Source organism: Capsicum annuum, chromosome 1 (assembly GCF_002878395.1).
Source record: "Capsicum annuum cultivar UCD-10X-F1 chromosome 1, UCD10Xv1.1, whole genome shotgun sequence".
NCBI classification, from domain to species: Eukaryota; Viridiplantae; Streptophyta; class Magnoliopsida; order Solanales; family Solanaceae; genus Capsicum; species Capsicum annuum.
The window spans coordinates 156,983,172-156,988,405 of record NC_061111.1 but is presented as its reverse complement, the minus strand read 5'-3'; the positions used below and the strand labels follow the sequence as shown (position 1 = coordinate 156,988,405).

Genomic DNA, 5,234 nt, shown 5'->3' with positions numbered 1-5,234 from the left:
TGCCTGATACAACAACCAAAGTAAGCTGAAGTAAAGAAATGTGAACCCATCTTTTGAATACTTGGATGCCTATCCGATACAAAACACAACTCTTCGGTATCTTCGACGCAGCTTCGCAGTTGTTCAAAAAAACTCCATAAGAGACATCACATTCCTTGTCCGCTACACAAAAAATGACAGAAAAGATGTGATTCTCCGCATCCTGCGCCACTGTCGCTAGCAGAACTCCATTATATCTGCTCCTCAAGAAGGTACCGTTGACGGCTATGCCTTTTCTCAAATGTCGAAAACCTTGAATCCAAGCACCATAGGATATAAAAAAGTACTTGAACCTTCCGTTTTCATCAAGATGCAATGTCGTCTTACTTTCGGGATTTGTGGACTCAATCATGTAATGGTAGGCATCCAGGACTGCATACCCATGCTCGAGTGTTCCCCTAACCAAGTCCTTGATAATCCCCATGGCCGTATATATCTTTCAATAACTGACCAGGAACTCAATTCCGTAAGGACTTGATTGGCCATAACCATTATTGAAGGGCCTTTGCCATCGGGAAAACTACTACTGAAATATTCACCAAGGACCTTTACCGTGGCATGAGAATTTTGGCCTGAGATGTGCTCTGAACCATATGTGTGATGTTTTTCATGTTTATGAATGACGAATCTGTCAGAACTGATGTACTTCACCGCTTTCAACCACTACTTGCAGTTCAAATTAACATATTTGAAGCAAAAGACATTGCTCGAATTAATCACCTTTTTTAATTTTGAAATCTTTTTTCAAGCAAGAAATAAACAAAGTGGTAGATAGTTCATTCTTGTCCTTGAATGACATTCCAATAAAAAAGCCGGTCCCATCGTCTTGAAGATTTCTAGACTGTGTCGATTGAGAAGAACTGCATATCACATTGGTCGCATCAACGGGTGTAGGTGTTTGATAATCATCTGGACTATTCATGTCTAGAACATCCAACCTATCATCAAAGATGTCTTGTTGTTGTTCTTCCTCTACGTTCTAGTTCTCATTCTTTCTCGTCTTTTCAACCACATACACCCTTAACACTGGCCTGGATGAATCACTAAGATAAGCACGTAACCAAACCTGATCGGTTATCTTGAAAGACAGTACCCTCTAATTTTCAAAGGAGCTCTGCATGTAGTTGATGATGAGTTCTTCCGATTGACAATTCAGTCCATAATAACTAATGATTAAGTTCACAAAATCATCATACAAAACATCACTTTGGACTGTTATAGCTATCGTCTCTAGCATTTCACCCCCGTTCTAACGCCATACATATCGATTGCTCTTCTCGATCCATTGACCATGACAAGCCACCCCTATTTTATTGACCCCTCCATTAGTGGTACCTAAATAAAGTCATTTGTTAAAAAAAGTTAATAGTTATTTTATAGTGCCGTAAATGAATCCCAACATATGTGTAATTAGTAGCAACAGATTACTTACCTGTTGAGATTCATGTTACGCTCCTGAAGGTGATTTTAATAGACGAGTATTTGTTGTAATAGGTGAATCATATGTTGCAATAGACTATATATCTGTTGGGATTGATGTTATAGTACTGAGGCACCTTTGAAGCTGATTCCAACAGACGAGTGACATATTCTAACAGATAATTAACCTGTTGCGACAGATGACTTACCTATTGCAACAGACTATGATTTATTGAAATCGAGGTCAGGTTCTATCGCAACAGGTTACTAATATGTTGCAACAGATATTTATCATCTGTTGGAATCGAGTTCGGGTTCTGTTGCAACAGGTTAATAATCTGTTGCAACAGATATTTATCCTGTTCCAACAGACAACACGTCTGTTGGAATCAAGTTCAGGTTCTGTTGCAATAGGTTAATAATCTATTGCAACAGATATTTATCACATTGTACAAGATAACTAATCACTACAAGAAAGTATAGAATTCGCAACAAAGTTTTAGCAACGATAATGAAATTCTTGCTAAATATCAACAAATGGCAACAACTTTATTTAGTTGTTGCGATATCATAAAACTTTTACCCACTAATTTATTCTTGTTGGTAAACATTTAAATTTTGTTGTCATATCCTGTCGTTAATATAATAAATTTTAAATATATATAAACTTGCAAAAACCGTAATAGTGTTGGCTAAATGTAATAAATTGCAACAACAAATTAAATTATTGCTAAATCATGGAACTTTTAATCACAATTTTTTTCTTGTTACTAACTAATTTAAATTTTTATGGGCATATTTTAGGATTAAAAAATTGGCAACAGTAAATTTTTATTATTGCTAATAGACTTAATTTTCTCAACAATTTATGTGGGTTGTGGCCTAAAGTTTTTTTTTTAAAAATAATTTTCCGCTAAAACCAAACGCTCCAAAGCATCTCTATTTTCAATTTATTTTCCCCAAATGTTAGCGCCCTTTTAATTTCAATTACATCTAGGTTAGGTTTTCTGTTTTTCATTATTCCGCTGAACTGAACTCTTTCTTTTAGGGCATTCATTACTTTGGCTACATCTGTTGTGTTCTTCCTAAAATCTGGTAAGTTCTTGCTTCTAATTTCATTTCTACATAGAGTCTAGTGTTTTCTCTGCTATATTTATTTACTTTATTTAATACAAGCGCTAAACTTCTGAAATAAAAGATGGCATGATTTTTTTTGGGGTGTTATGGGTATTTGAATATGGTTTCGGAAACATTAATTTTAAGAATTTAGTATGATTTTTATTTCACCTAGAAGGTCCCTTGATATGACAAATATAGTGGCAGAACTCAAACCCTAGGGACTAGAAGACGTATGTATTTGATACTTTGTAATGTTGATTTGTTATTCTTTGTGGTGTGAATTAGTTTTGTATCAGTTCAGGTTAAAAATGCTTGCGTTGAAGTTTTGTGTTGAAATAATTAGGTGATGGGCTTATTAAACAATTGGGTTACTTGACATCTTAAGGATATTAGATTTTTTTGGAGGGGTGGTTCTTAGTTAAGTATCCTTATATGTCATGGTTTTTACCCAAATTAACAACAACAACAGTATAAACAGTGTATTACCCGAATTAGAGAATATGAAATTAGATATTCTCATAGGGGTGGTTCTTAGCTATGTATTCCTTTCTGTTCTGGTGTTTACTGAAACAACAACAACCAACATACCCGTTAAGTGTACATAGTCCATATGACTGATATGAGATACAGAGGTTGTTTTCAATAGACCCCGGCTCTGGTGTTAACTAGAATTAGAGAAATTTGATGAAAGCTACACCGTGTCTGAAACAGAGAGTCCAAAGTTGATATAAAGTTCTTTGCAGTTCGTGCACCAATCAACGTATGAAATGAAATTTCTTGTACAGCTCCAATATGGAATTATTAGCTTGATGGTTTCTGTAAGTCAAGTGTAATGGTTCAAAAGATTAGACCAATAATATTAGAGGAAGCCAAAGTTGAAAAAAACATGTGCTATTTAATTTGATTGAAAGTAAACCAATGACTAACATATATGTATGATCTTATTTGAAGCATTTTGTAGTCATATTCTTTGGGGACATTTCTACTAGTATTTTTTACTATATTTTATTTTCCTACTTGTTTAATATTATGATTTAGTTAAGCAGAGGGTATATCGAAAACAATCTCTCTACTCTTATACTCTACTCTTATATGGTAGGGTTAAAGTTGCGTACACTTTAACTGATCTTTCTTGTTCCCATTTGTTGTTGACATCAATCCTAAAGTTCTTACTTGAAATCATAAAAAGAAAATGTTGAAACTGGGAACTAACTGATTTTCTTTTTGGTGTTGCGTTCTTTATTTTAGATCAAGCTCCTTGTCTTCTATATAATAGTTTTCATATTTTTGTTGTTTCAATATCATATTTCATTCTTTAATTTCAGAACATTTTCTTCTGATTAAGTTATGACGGTAAATTACTTATATGCTAATTTCATATTGCTATATGAATTTGGGAACAGATTTGTCAATCTTGAGGTTGGCATCTTTGTGTGAAAAGACCAGTTAAAGCAAGGCTCGTTCCTTTTTGTTTTAAATAGATCCTGAGTTGTTCTTGTTTTCTGATGCTATTATTCGTCCCTTACCAGTTATTCTCTGATTCTCTTATATATATTTTTAATTGTGATTTCATAGTTCTAGACTTTATAGGTCTATGATTGTGGTTAAAACTTAATGAGATTTTGCTTGGTAGTATGTTTTCAATCTCTATGGGATTTCTAGTGACGTTGGTAAACAGTTTGGTGCAGAGTCGTATTCGAAGACTACTTAGCTTTTGCTTGACGATAGAAATCGTTTTACATCATTCAATGGTGCTCAATTTTTTCTTTTTAAATCGGTATATACTCATCAATTTTCTTGCTTATTTTTATCAAAATGTAATTATATTTATCTTCTTTTTGTAGGAACTAAGAGCATGAGTAAACCAACAATCGTGCCAATATCGTTTGTTCACACCACAAGCTATTGGAAGTTGATTTTTTGGGGGCTACTATTAGATTAGAATTCATGGTCATACTGATACATATATGAGATTTTTTTGTTACATGCTCTTAAGTAAACCCATACTTTTTAGGAGTATTTAATTTTTGAAAATGGGTAAATTATCAGTGCATCAAATCATGTATTGACGTTTGTAAATGTATATGATTTATTAATTTATATATTATAACTGAGATGTTTTCAAAGAATATGAATTGTGTGTGTTAAATACGTGTCATATAAGCTTAATGCAATATTTGTTAGTAAAAGGTAATTCCAGGCACAACAAAAATTGTTAGTAAAAGCCTTGAAAATAGAATCCTAATTAAATTTTCTGCAACAATTAATGTTGTTGGAAAAAAATAATTTTGCAACAATAATTTTTGTTGGTAAATGTTTCATAAGCCACAACTTCATGGCCTTCTACCAACAAAATCATATTTACGACAACTATTCTTTTTGTTGCCTTAAGTTGACTTTTAGCATCAAATATTTTTTATTGTTGCAAAATTTTTTCGCACCGGCTGTTATTGTAACGACATGCAATAACTATTTTGTCGTTGCCAAAATTAGTTTTCGCAACATCAATCAATATATGGCAATAAATTTTTTGTTGGGAAATGTCTTCTTTCTTGTAGTGTCTGTTTAAACAGATAAATCATCTATTCGATTCATGTTATGGCCTATAGAACCATAAACATGAATCCAATATATCAGTCTTCCATTGAAATAGATGT

General features: G+C 33.0%; 1 long non-coding RNA gene across 1 annotated transcript; it reads left to right on the top strand.

Moving 5' to 3' along the window:
• The first annotated feature begins 2,322 nt into the window (after nucleotides 1-2,322).
• On the top strand, nucleotides 2,323-4,706 carry LOC124888085. Its single transcript, XR_007046020.1, has 2 exons — nucleotides 2,323-2,553; nucleotides 4,422-4,706. It is a non-coding gene; the product is annotated as an uncharacterized LOC124888085 (long non-coding RNA).
• Nucleotides 4,707-5,234: the final 528 nt, after the last annotated feature.